The 13,898-nt window shown below is 47.5% G+C and overlaps 1 protein-coding gene across 1 annotated transcript in view; it reads left to right on the top strand.

Annotated features, from left to right (window-relative positions):
• The window catches only part of CDH1 (cadherin 1), a 79,054-nt gene that overhangs the window by 1,379 nt on the left and 63,777 nt on the right, over nt 1-13,898 (top strand). The window lies entirely within an intron of this gene.

The following is a 13,898-nucleotide window of genomic DNA, read 5'->3' as shown; positions in this document are numbered from 1 at the left end:
CTTGTATGGATGACTTAGTTATGGGGGACACTTATTAGGGGCCTTCAGTGTGTCCCATATTATCCTGACCACTATAAGACAGTTTGTCCTTTCCAACGTCTAAAATCTGATGTGTGGGAAGTGGGTGGTGGGGGAGGTGGTAATTCCCGTTTTTTTAAAGATGAGCAAATGGGAGGCTCAGGAGGGTGGAGTCCCCTGGCCCCAGGGTCAAAATGGGAATCTGATCTAGGTTCTGACTTCCCATTCAGCATCTCTGGGATGACTGAGGAGTCCTATCTTGGTTACTAGGTTGTGGCTTTGGTTATAGAGATGAAAATAGTTTTATACAGGCACTGTTTCCCCAAGGAATAGTGTCGCGCGCATGTGTATGTGTGGGTTTTTGGTGTGTTTTTTGTTTTTTTTTTAAAGCCTGGTAGCCCTGACTCAGGGAATGAAAAACACTGTACTTCGGGGTCTTATCACTGTGATAATCAGGATTCTAGATTTTGGTTTGTTTCACTTTGCTGTTGCCCGGGAGTAAGAGCAAGGAAGGTTGGTTTCTCTTCTGGTTTCACTAATCTCCAGGTGCTTATTTTCTACCAAAGGACTTTCTCCTCCCTCTTGATTTAGTTGATTGGACAAGTATCATAACAATAAAAGAAACATTTTTTGAAAGGAGGACTCACCCACAATACCCCAAGGGAGTTCACTGTTTATTCTTCCAGGCTTTGGCCACGTGAAAAATGCAGCAATCATGCTATAAAATTTTTTTTGAACTTTGGAAGTTGTTCCAACAGTAGGTGACTTTTTTTTTTAACAGACGAACTGCAGCTTGATTGATTAAACATATTTGTTTTTCTGAGGCCCATCTGTGTTGTGTGGAACTTTCTATTGGGTCAAAAAGGAAAAAATGAAGTGTTTTCTGCTTGATTTTGCAGTGGGTCCCCCATTTCTCGGCCCATCTCAGCTTGATGTTCTGCCCGGCCCTGTGCTGGACCCCAGGAGTGATTGCGTATTTAAAGGAATACCCCACCCTTTCCCATTGGTATTTCCCATTCCAGTAGGTTGATGAGAAATGTCCCGAAATGTCCCAGGACCTGCTTAGAGGACACTGGTCTATGGGCACTTAGGTGGCAGTGTGGGTGGCCGGGGATGGGTATCAGTGGGGAGCAAAGACTGGATTCTGGGAGGAGGCAAAGTTGACTGAACCTTGAATTCAGGGCAGAGTTTAGAAACTGTGTACATCTGTGTGTGAGGTGTTGCGACACAAATATTGGTCACTTTGTTTTCTTTCACCAAGACATCTGGTAACACCAAAGGTAGCCTAGTCTAGTTTTTTTCCCCCACCACCAAGTTCTTGTATCTGACATATTATTGTTACATGATAATATTATTACATGATAATAATACAAATATTATATATTATTATTAATAATAATAGCCACACCTATTCACTTTTGAACCAGACTCTGGGGCAGGTGTGTCATATTTCACCTCATTGAACCTTATGACGGTGGGCACCATTGTTATTTCTGTTTTGAGATGGGGAAACTGCTGCATAAGGCAATTCCATAGTCTGCTCAGGGATCAACAGCTGGCCTTTCTCCCATTCCTTCCTCCTCTCAATCTCAAAAAAAAAAAAAAGTGTATCTGGGGCTCGTGTGCATTGTGAAGTCCTCCCTGTGTGCCCTGGAGAGCAGAGGTAGTGATAGAACTGGACCCCGAGGGGGCTGGTGGTGATGGAGGTGGACCAGACCTGGTGGGAGGTGGAGGGAGCCTGTTGCTGGTGGTGTTGATGAGAGAAGCAGCCTTTGGAATCCTGGTGCTCACGATGTTGGTTCCAGTTCCCTTTATGTCTACACACCTGGTGGCTCAGCAGTAAGGAATCCATGTGCCCATGTAGGGGACCTGAGTTCAGTCCCTGGGTGGGGAAGATCCTCTGGAGGGGGAAATGGCAACCTGCTCCAGTATTCTTGCCTGACAAATCCCATGGACAGAGGAGCCTGGCGGGCTACAGTCCAAAGGGTCAGACATAACTGAGTACACACACAGAAACACACACGCATAGCCCCACTCAACAGATTTCCTGACATTTAATTTTTTTGGCCTTTTTGGAACCTAAGGTCTCTCCAACCCACTGTGGACTTGCCCCAGGATGAAAGTGCCCTTCTGGTAAAAACATGCAACTTGAGGGAACTGGCTTTGTGATTTTAAAAAGGCAACCAGGATTTAGGGGAGGCAGCCTCATTCCCTTTGGACAGTCCAGGAAGATGGAGGCTTGGGATATTAGTGCCAGGTTTAAACATTGGCCCCGTGGGAAATTTGCTGCATGGGAGTGTGAGAATGAGGAGACTGTGATGCTATGTCCACAGGTGGCTGAAGAATGTCAGGAATAGGGTTTTGACCAAACTCAGGGGGTCTTGGGGTGTAGTTTTCTGGGTCATTCCTGTGCCCTGTGAAATGGCTGAACCCCACCATCTCACTCAGTTTTGTATTTATTACTTTGGTTTCTCTCCAGGTTTTAGAATGGAGAATGTTCAAACAAACAAAAAACAAAAGCACAATTTTAAATTTGTCTTTAGAGTTTCTGATTAGTTTCCTTTTTTTTTTTTTTTTAATACAAACTTGTTTTTGAAACCTAGGCGTTAGTTTCGGGTCTCAGGAGTATTATCCTAGTGCATTCAGCTTTGAGTTGATTGAGGGGTGGTGGTAAAAAAAAAAAACCAGGCAGGCTTTCAAACTGATTGTTTCTTTGCTTCGCTTTCTCCACCACCTGGCTTTAGGCAAACAGGGCTTATGTTTTGCATTTGAGCTCTCTCTGCTTGATGGATGGCCCTTGCTCACAGGCACCCACCTGTGCGGGTTAAATACACCCATTTCCCCCTCCTTCTAAAAGATGTGCTGAAAGGTGATGGAAACAGTATGCAGGCCCCCTAATTAAACCAGGCTTTAAAAAACAAATATGGAAGCCTGTACTTCCCTGCCCCTCAAACTCCTAGAGGTCACTTCCACTTACTGGCTCTGTGATGAGGGTTGGTGCCCAGATCCTGGGGAAGGAGATTAATGGACCATCATCCTGTCCTTGCCTTTGTGTATCACGAGAAGTGGCAGAGAAGACATGAGGAAGGCCACCTAAGGAAGACTGATGACTGCTGCTTCTCTACTGGCCACTAGAACTACCTTTCCCCTCTGCTAGGGAAATACCTGTTTGCTTTTTGGGGCTTTTTATTGGGTGAACCTTTTTCCGGAATGCTCCTTCCAGCCTCAGATATGCCAGACTCTGAAATAATCAGCTCTCACATCTCCCAGAAGCTGCCAAAACCCAAAAATCCCTTAGAGGCAACCATCACAATCAGACTTCCTGGGTTTCCACTTTGCCTCCACTCCCATCTCCATTCAGGGCTGTAGGCTTTCAAGGAGGTGGTTGGGCTAGGGCTGATTAGGATAGTTCCAGGAAGGAGAAGGAAATGGCAACCCACTCCAGTGTTCTTGCCTGGAAAATCCCATGGATGGAAGAGCCTGGTAGGCTACAGTCCATGGGGTCACAGAGTTGGACACGACTGAGTGACTTCACTTTAAGGATCAGGAACACAGATTCCTTTGCTTTTTCCATCAATGTCCTATACATAGAAGGTCTTGATATTTGTTGAATGCCTTTTTTAGGACATAATGTTTTTGTAAAGAATTCTATGAGGAACATTTTAATAAAGCAATCAAAATTAAAAAAAAAAAAAAAAAGGATAGTTCCAGGAGTTGAAAGACCAGACTTGAATTTCTGCTACTAGCTGTGTTCAGTTCAGTTGCTCAGTCATGTCCAGCTCTTTGCAACCCCATGAATTGTAGCACGCCAGGCTTCCCTGTCCATCACCAACTCCTGGATCTTGCTCAAACTCCTGCCATCTAGTGGGTGATGCCATCAAACCATCTCATCCTCTGTCGTCCCCTTCTGCCTTCAGTCTTTCCCAGCATCAGGGTCTTTTCCAGTGAGTCAGTTCTTTGCATCAAGTGGCCAGAGTATTGGAGTTTCAGCTTTAGCATCAGTCCTTCCAATGAACACCCAGGGCTGATCTCCTTTAGAATGGACTGGTTGGATCTCCTTGCAGTGCAAGGGACTCTCAAGAGTCTTCTCCAACACCACAGTTCAAAAGCATCAGTTCATCAGCACTTAGCTTTCTTTGTGGTCCAACTCACATCCATACATGACTACTGGAAAAACCATAGCTTTGACTAGTCTAGCTGTGTGACCTTGGGTAAGTCATGTTACTTCTATGGACCTGTTTCCTCATCTGTAAAACTGGCAATAATACTTAAACAGAATTGTTGTGAGGGTTAAATTTGCATATTTGTTTCTTCACTTGGATTCTCTGGTCAACAAATGTGAGTTGAGTGCAGATTGAGTGTCAGCATTGGGCTGGATCTGGGATTACAGTCATGAATAAAGCCGATGTGGGTTGAACATAAAAGTGAGAAGGATGTAAGGATACAGGGAAGAGTCATTAAATGGCTCATATTTCTTAAGGACAGAGTATGCACTCATATTATTTTAAACAAATGAATGAATGAATGTTCACTACCTCTCACCCCTTGGTTTATTTTTCTCATCTCAAACTGTGGCCTGGGGCTAGCCTCTGGTATTGATTGTAATTGTCAGGGAGAGTGGGGTCTGTTGGAACTTTCTAAAAGATGCTTGTGAGGGCTTCATGCCCAGCCAGTGGCTCTGGGGGTACAGTGATAAGTGTGTCCACAGATACAGGGTACTGAGTGCTTCCCTCTGAAAGCCAGGGAGGACACAGAGGGCAGACCTCAAACCCGATTCTGGAAATGGAAGGGCAGTTATTAGACATTTAAATTTTTTTTTTGTCTTTGGTCCATTTAAAAAAGAATTGTGTCTCTCTTCTTCTCCCTCCCCCCTCTCTCCTTTTCTCTGTTACCAATTGAAGTTTTCCTTTTATATACTTCAGCTTTTGCTTTTTACTGTTGGGAGCGTTTTAAGCCCCCTCTTTCTGTTATTTTTCCTCTTCCCTTTCCTTCCTCATATCAACCTCAATCCTCCACTCCCTCACCTCTCAAGCCCCAAGAATATTGAGAAGATTCTTGAATCAGACTGCCTAGATTGGAATCAGGAATTCCTTGCCAGTTGAGAGACGTTGGCCCAGGACTTTCTAAACCTTAGATTCCCTTTCTGTTAAATGGGCGTAATAATTCGCGTGTCATCTTGTGTATCAGGTGCCCAATGAAGGTGACACATTAAAGCCCCTAGAGTATTCGGTGCCTTCTGTTTGAGTCTCTCCCTTGTTTTGCCTTTGGTTCAAACGTTTCCCTGCGTGCTCTCCCACGCAGCAAACTAGCCAAACCAGTTCCCTCACTCACTCTGTTTCTGTGTTAAAGCAAACACTGCTCTGCAAACAGCAAACAGTGACCAGACCGAAGTGCCCTTTGCTAGGAAAGGAAATGCTGCAGTGTTTTCTTGCTTGCCGATGTGCAGTGTTCTGGGGGGTCGGAGGGGAGGCTGGGGTGGGCTTGCCTGTGGACCTGCCCACAAATACTGTTCAGAATTGGGGTGGGAGGGGTCAGTGGGCAAGGAACAACTGGGTCAGGGCAGGGGCCAGAAAATGAGGATAACCTTGAACCTGGCAGCCTTTGCTTGGTTTTGAAACATATTTCATAATACACGTGGCTTAAGGATGCCTGTCTTTTCCTCGGTTTCAAAAAATGCTATGCCCCAGCCCCTGAGACCCTGGTTAAGCATCAGATTACCTCAAAAATCCCTGCAGGTTCCCTGAGCTACAGTCTCTGAAAGGGGCAGTTCTGACAGGGCATTTTAAAAAGCTCCCCAAAAGTCTACCTGATTCATCACCCCAGATGACTCCAGTGGCTTGATCCCAAATGTTTGATGAGTAAATACCCAGTGCCAGCCAGGGTGTGGGCATCTGTTGTCCAGGGATCCAAGGGCACCCTTGATCTAGAAGGATAAGACTGATCTTTCCGCCTTGCCAGTGAAGGAGACCTCTAGGGGTGATGGGTATGGAGATGGGGGGGCGCTGGGAAGCAGCCAGCACACAAACCTCTCCCCACTGTGCACCCAGAGCTGAGGGTCTTCAGGGAGATTCCAGAAATTCTCTGACTCCCTGCCCCCCACCAGTGGCTATTCCCATTTACTGGAGAAAGTTATTGGTGTGGGAAAATATTCAGAGGATTGGAGCAGCAGTCAGTTATACCCCTGGACCTTGGTGAGTGAGATGGCGGTCCTTTCCTGGGAAGAGAGGGGAAAGAGAAGCAAGTTGGAGAAGGAAAATTAATTCTTGGTTAGAAGAGCGTTAGTTTCTAAAGACCCAGAAGTGGCATCATCTTGGCGGCATTTGGGGATTTCAGGTCTGGAGGCTGAGAGAACAGCAGGCACCAGTATAAATGGGAATTTGTACTAAAATAAATAAAATAAAAGGGCAGTGCTCCTTTCCCCTTAATCTCGTGTCAGTAGGTGCAGAGGTGTTACAGGGACCCCACACACTGGAGGAGAACATGATGGAAGGGCTATGCTGAGGGTATTTATCTGGAGGTGGCCAACAAATAAAAATACAAGTGTTTGTTTCTAACCAGTATTGAGTGGGACCTGCAAAAGTGGGGTCCTCACAGACCTGACAGCTGAGCTATAATGCTCCTGGTGGCCCAAGGCAGGAAGTGTTGTTATCTCCTACAGACTCAGAAGCTGGACAGCTTGTCGGCTCACCCAGCCAGGTAGTGGCAGGGCTGGACTTTTATCTTCTGAAACCTGTGCCCTTTCCCACACCCCTCGACCGCCCTGTCGCCACACTGCATCTCCAGTGAAACTGACTCACCTTTAAAAAAAAATTGTTTTATTTTTTCTTTTGTTTGCCTTGGGTCTGTGCTGCCATGTGCGGGGTTTCTCTAGTTTCAGAAAGTGGTGGCTGCTTTTCATTGTGGTGCTCTGGCTTCTCCTTGTGGTGACTGCTCTTTTTGAGCTTGGGCTCTAGGTGCATGGGCTCTAGTAGTTTCAGCTTTCTAGTAGTTCACTAGTAGAAACTAGTAGTTTTCTAGTAGTTTCACGGTTCTAGTAGTTTTGAACCGAGTCCCCTGCATTGCAAGAGGGACTCTTAACCACTGGACCACCAGGGAAGCCTGCTAATTCACCTTTTTGAGGCGAATTCCTTCTCCCCTTAGAAAAACAGATCTTCACACCTTTTGCATTTCACTACTTTTAGTTGTGATGCTAGAATTCAGCCTGTTTTTTTTTGAGGACCTCTTTTGTCTTTCACCTCTGAGCCATTTTCAGCCTCTGTCCCTTTTGATTTTCATTCAGAAAAATGCTAGGTGAACTGCACTTTTTTTTCCCTTTCTGTCTTTTCGACTTTCTGGGTCTCTGAAAGTGTAATTATACTGACATTCCAGGCGGGTTGGGAGGGAAAGTGTCCTAAACAAACTCATGTTCTAACCCGGGACCAACTCAAGGTACGAGAGCCAGGCAGAGGTCTGGGTGTGGATCTGTCCACACCAGGAAGAGGGAACACGTGCCTGGGTCCCTGTGAGCTCAGGTGTCACTGCTGGGACCACCCGGGACCCGCCTGAAGAGTTGAATCTGTTCCCCCTGAGGAAAACCATAAATGGTGGCCAGCACAGGATCCTGTGGGATAATTGGCCAAGGTCTAGATAATCATTAGTGGGCTCTGTAATTAGAGGAGCATGTAACAGGCCGAAAGCCCTGCAGATTTACGATACCTGGGCAAGTTGAAGGCTAAGAGGAACACCTGTTTCTGTGGTTTGGCACTCAGACACACCGATGCACCTCCTCTGTTCCCAGGGGAGTTTTCCCAAAAGACTCCCCCCCCCCCCCCCCCCCCCGCCCAGTGTCTTCACATCAGTATTGATTGCAACAGCCTCCCCTCTGGTCTCCCTGCTTCCTCTGCCCCTCCCCCAACACAGTCTTATCTCTCTTTTTTTCCCCCAACACAATCTTTTCTCCACTCAGCAGTCAGAGTGATGGCTTTTAAAATTTCAGTTAGAGACCATCACTCCTATTCATTATCTGCCAGTAGTTTCCCATTTTTACACAGGGTGAAAGCCAGTCTTTTCTCGAACTTACAAGCCTTCCACAATCTGCCTCCCTTACCCCCACCCCCTGCCCCACCCCTTACCTCTTGCCCTGACTGTACTTAGAACACATCAGGCACACTCACGCCTCAGGGCCTTTGCACTGTCTGTCATCAACAGTAGTTCCCCCCCCCCGCCCCCCACCCCGCAACTGCATGGCTCACTCCTTTGTGTCTTCAAATCTCTGCTCAAATGTAACCCTCTCAATGAGGCTCTTTCTTGAACCCCGTGTTTGAGGCGGTAACCCTTTCTTCCTTCTTTGCTTCATTTTCCTCTGTATTGCTTTTCACCGTCTAACATATATTTCACTTATTTCTCCTGTCTACCATCAGTCTCCTCCCACTAGAACAAGAGCTCCCTGAGGCCAGGGGCTTTTTGTCTTGTTGAGTTCACAGGCTGGAATTGTGCACCTGGAATTGTTCCTGGCGCATATTTGGTGTCGGTAATTATTTGTTGAATGAATGAATGAGGTTTCAGAGTGTACATACAGGTTTGTACATATCTTTTGCTTTTAGAAGTTATTCCACTGTGTTGCCTTCTTCCAAACAAATTGAGATACAGTTGACATATATTAGTTTCAGGTATTATTGTGCTTTTTTTTTTAAAAGAAAAGTTTTCTCAGTATCAGTCACAGAAGGGACACAAGGAGAAGAGGCTGTTCTCAGGGGCTGTCTCCGCTTGGCACTCCCCAGTCTCTCTGAGCCCTGCACATCCCTGGTGTAACCTTACCTCATTGTCTTGTCACAAAACAGCTTGCCGACTAGAGTGAAAAGGTCAGATGAGCCATTTCTTCCCCACACTTCTTGGTGTAAAGAAGCACCTGATCAAAATCTAAACAAGAGATCTGAGCCCGCCAGAGCCATCTGTTTGGTTTCCTATTGTCTGGGTGACACCTTCCTTGAGCAGGGCTTCCACATACACCCAATACCTTCCCGGGTATCCTTCAGGCCCATTAATTGTTCAAGACTCAGTTTCCATTCTTCCAGTTCTTGGCAATGCACAGGAGCCTGGAGGGAGCTGGTAGAGAACTAGAGGATGCAAAAAACTCCAAGACAATAATCCTCTCTTCTTATGACGTAAGACTTGTGATCCTAACACTGTATGGGTAGTACGTGCTAGGTCTCCCGAACTCTTCCCCAGTGCTGTCTCTTCCTTACATGTCACAAAGCCAGTGGTAAGTGACAGACCCTGAGCGGCCACAGTTCACACAGACCAGAAGTGGGAGAGCCTGGCCGCTTGTTCAGCGGCTATTGGACTCCAAAGTCTGCACTCTTTACAGCAGGAAAAGCCAACTAAGCAGACGGTCTGCGAGCAGCCAAGTGAAGGCGATGGATAGTTCCTGCTCTGAATGACTCGGAGAGACATCCCTTGGGGTGACTGAGGCATTCCTTTGTCCATGGAACAAGTTCACGTTGGGCACTTACCTAGCACTGTGCTACACATTGAGGATCTTGTTCAGTTGCTCAGTCGTGTCCTATTCTTGGGGATCTACAGAGGACAAAAGACAGTCCCTGTCCTTGTGGATTTCCTTCCCTTCTCATAGGAGGAGACTGGGGGAGGCAATTGGATCTTGATCTATGGAAGGGAAAGAAAATACTGCAGGAAGGGTGATAAGAATTGGGTGTGCTGGGGTGGGGGGATTTGAGGGAGGTCTTCACTAAGATGAAAGACATTAGTGTAAAGACCTGAAGAAGTGAGACTCGGAACATGTAATTAGAATTGGGCTCTTTCTGGAGAAAGCGGGACTTTCCACATTCTTTCTTTTTTTTTTTTTTGGCTGGGCAGCCTGAGATAACTTAGTTCCCTGAATAAAACCCTCGCCTCTTGCAGTGGAAACGGGGAATCAACCACTGGACCACAAGGAAAGTCCCTCCCCACATTCTTTAGGGCCACATTGGTGCCAGGTAATGACCATACTCCAGGCAGGCATTTTTCTAGAAGAATAATCCATGCAAACCAGGATCCAGTTCTCTTTCCATGTTACCCACCCCCTTCCCATGTTGGTCTGTGGCCCGAGAGGAATGCAGCTCCACATGTAGTTTCTTCCTCGTGGCAGAGGGGGCCAGGGGAGAGTTACATGTCTACCAGGGTCCCAGGACCTGACAGTTAGAATGAAGCCTGGTTTCATAGGAGGGTTTTCAGACAGCAAACTTCCTCCCCCACAAATTCTTCATCACAACTGTGTGGGAGTCTTTGAAAAGGGAATGAGTTGACCAACTTGTTTGTGGAAAAGCTGTGGCTTTTCCATAGAGAACGTCACCCCTTGAGTCAGCTTGGTCTAAGAACCTGAGCCCTATTGACAGGTGGGGCAGGGCCCTGAATCACAGCCATCGAGAGGCCTCTCCCAGTGAGGTTATTGTATCAGAGATTGAATCAGCTCCCTGACATCACCTCTCATGGTCACGGGTACTCTTGGTGCCAGCTCTTACTTATAAATCCTGGGAGAAATTGGCCCTAGATCTCTGCATTCTTAACAAGGAGCCCGCGGCCTTGCAGGAATGACTGTGTTCAACAGCTGCTGGGGAGGGTCATGTGGTTGATTTCATTCCCACCCCACCTCCTGGGGCTGTCATCATGACTAAACTTTATAGAGAAATGAGAATTTGTGGGTGTGCTTCCTGTATCTTTTGCCTTCTCAAGTCTGCCTTTCTAAAGAAATGCTCGTCTGTGCCTCGCAGATGGATATTTCAGAGCTTGTCAGAGTCTTTGGTTTCGAAACTTCTGTGTAAATTATGCTGATTTTTCTTTGGACTTTGGAATTCAGTTATGGTGTCTTTTCTTTTCTCTCCCCTCTGCTAATCTTCTCGCCTAAGCCATGGGAGTACTTAAGACTTTGGGAATTAAATACCTGGGGAGGCTGTTCAGCTTAGAAAACTTACATCACTTAGCAGGTGTGAGGCTTGACTCTTAGTTTCAACAGAGATTTGATATCAAGGTTGTGGCTTTCATCTTCAGCATTTATTTCTCTTTTAACCTGTGAAATGAAGGAGTCAGCCTCCCTGAGCCTCCGAGAGTGAAGATGAATTGGGGAGGGTGGAATGAGAAACAGGTTTGCCTGGGTTCAAATCCTGATTCAACTCTTGCCTTGTGTCCTTGGCAAGTTACTTAACCTTTTTGTGCCTCAGTTCTCTCACCTGTAAAAAGGGGATAAAATCATAGTTCCTACCTCACGGGGCTGCTATGAAGATTCAGGGAGTTAACGGACATAAAGTGCTTTCAGTGCCTGGCACACAGCAAGCACACTTTTGAGTACTGAGTTTTTATTATTAGCTGTTTCCACTTTAGACTTGTGTCAAGGGGGTAAAAAAAAAAAATGTAAAGAGCGAAGAAGCCAGATAGAACTGAGGATGAGGAGAGCTACATTGCCTTGTCACTTGGCTTCCTGACCTCCCCAGACCTAGGACACTCTTGACCCAGTGCCTGTTCAAGGGCTAGTTGTCTGTCTACAGTTCTTGATCCCTTGGAGATAACCAGGGATGTATTATTTATGGTTGGAAAGATAAGGGGTCTGAGATGGAGTAATAAGACCACTGTGCAGTTGTTGTTGGTGCTGGGCACTCAATACCTGGGGCTCATCATTCTGTTTTCTCTGCTTTGGGATATGTTTGAAATTCTTCACTATAAAGCTTAAGCAAACCATTCAAGGAAAACCTAAATAATCTGTAAGAGAAAATTCAAACACCCTCCCCTTCTCAAGTGGCTGACATAAGTGATTTGGCATGCGTCCTCCCAGGCATTTTTCTAATCACTTACAGGACACATGTGCCTGTATTTGTGGGTTTTTTAAAAACTGAAGTTTTCTGCAAATGGCAACGTAAGATGTGACCATCAATCTATGGAGCTTTTTCCTTTCATTCTAACCTCAGGAAGGTGTTTTTAGTATCACAGAAGCCAGTCAAGTCCCCTCAGTACAGTGTTTGAGTGCCTACTGTGTGCTCTGTGTTAGTCACAAAGTTTCTCCTGTCCCTGGGGGTTTGGAGGCAGGCGATGAGAGGGCTGTGAAAATGAGGTGAAGAGCATCAAAATGCTGAGATGCCAAGTTATCAGACAATGGGCGCATTCACAGCTCAGGTGGGGAAAGACCTGTGTGGGCTGGAGCAGCTGGCGGAGCGTCTGCAGGGGGAGGAGGGTCTGGGGTGTTGGGTGGCATGTGAGCAGGAAGGCGAGGGGGAAGGAGGCGGTGGCTTGTCTGTTGTTGGCCAAGCAGGGTGGGGGGGTGCTGCCTTTGGCCTAAGTGGAGGGGAGGGACCTCTCATGCAGACTCTGGGGGCCAGGAATATGACACAGGGGATGTTTGGGTGATGACTCAGGTAGCCAAGGTGAAACTGAGCTTCCTGTCCTGGAGCCCCACCAGGAGGGTGGGGGGCTACAGGACCACCCTGTCCCCCATGGCTTTTCCGGCCTGGCCTCTGGCTGACAAAGGCCATAAAAGGACTTTATAAGAAGGCTGCTGCTGGCTGGCTGGGTGAGGCCGTGTGGGCAGAGACCTGGGCAGGCTGGGTGAACCCGGGGAACAGGAGCAGCAGGTTCTCCTCCTTCTGTCTGCCCCGGGGCCACTGGACTGACTCAGTCCCAGGCTCCTCTGAGGCCATCTGGAGTGGCCTCATAGAACCAGAAATGAGCCCCACCATCCATGTGGCCCTCAGGCCAGCGTGGTCTACCTGTCTGTCCCTCAACCACTCCAGATGCTTATCCGAAATCCACTACTGTCCCCAGCCTTGCTTCCCTTCTCAGCAAATGGCAACACCTGTTCTAGTCATCATTCATTCAAATGGCACACCTGTTCTATTCATTCATTCTTTCGTTTCGTTCACTTATTCGTTGAATAAATGGTAGCTCTTATGTGCTAAGCAGTGATCTAGGACTGAGGATACAGCACAGAACCAGAGAATATGAATCTCTTTCTGTGTGGAGTTTGTATTCTAGTGCATTGATGGGAACAGGCAAGAAACATAATAAATATGTGAAATGTTTAGGGTGTCTAAGAATGAGTGAGCGGTTGCTGAGAAGTGGTGGGTGGTCTGAGAAGGGCCTCATGGAAGGGGTCCTTTGAGCAAAGATCCAGAGACGTGAAGGATCAGAATATGTGGGTAAGTGTGTTCCAGACCCCGGGAGTGGCAAGTGGAGGCCTGTGGTAGAGCGGGAGAGTCCAGAGTCTTGTGAGTGAGGATTTCAGGGATTGGGGCAGGGGTGATGGGAGGGGGCCTTGTGTCTCTCCACTGCAGTCCAGATCCAGTCCCTATATCCTGCCAGCTCTGTCTTCTCACCGCTCTGCTCCCCCCCCCCACGCCCCCCAGCTCTATTTTGGGCCCTGGTATAGTCTGCAGGTAGTTTGAGGGACTCCTCCCTCGGGGAGGATTAGTCTGGTGGTTGTAGCTTGGACCTTGCCCTCTGACCGCCCAGGCTCTGGAGCTGAGCTCTGAGGAGGCCTGGGGCCTCTCCCGGGCTTCTCATTGATGTGGCCCGTGGGTCCCTCCCCAGGGTATCTGGGTTCTGCACGCCTCTCCAGCACACTTTTCCTGTGCTCCCTGCCCAACTAACTCCTCTCAGGGCCGGCTCTGTGGTTACTTCCTCCAGGAAGCCATCCCTGATCTGCTCTCAAGACGTGAGTTAGGACTTCCTCCTTTCTCCCCAGCACCTTCTCAGGTTCAGATCCTCTGGGTTTTCCTTTCTCCCCACCCACCAGGCTGTGTGCCTTGAGATGTGTCCTCAGCATGGCACCTAGAATGTAGTTGACAATAAGTAGTCCTCTGAGGGGCCCATTTGCTGTGGAGAATGAGGGTGTAGGGTCCCTGGGCATGGGGGTAGTGAAT

This window comes from Moschus berezovskii, chromosome 22, assembly GCF_049115385.1.
Source record: "Moschus berezovskii isolate FMDL1 chromosome 22, NW_MosBer_1.0, whole genome shotgun sequence".
NCBI lineage: Eukaryota > Metazoa > Chordata > Mammalia > Artiodactyla > Moschidae > Moschus > Moschus berezovskii.
This window is presented reverse-complemented; position numbering and strand designations above follow the sequence as displayed.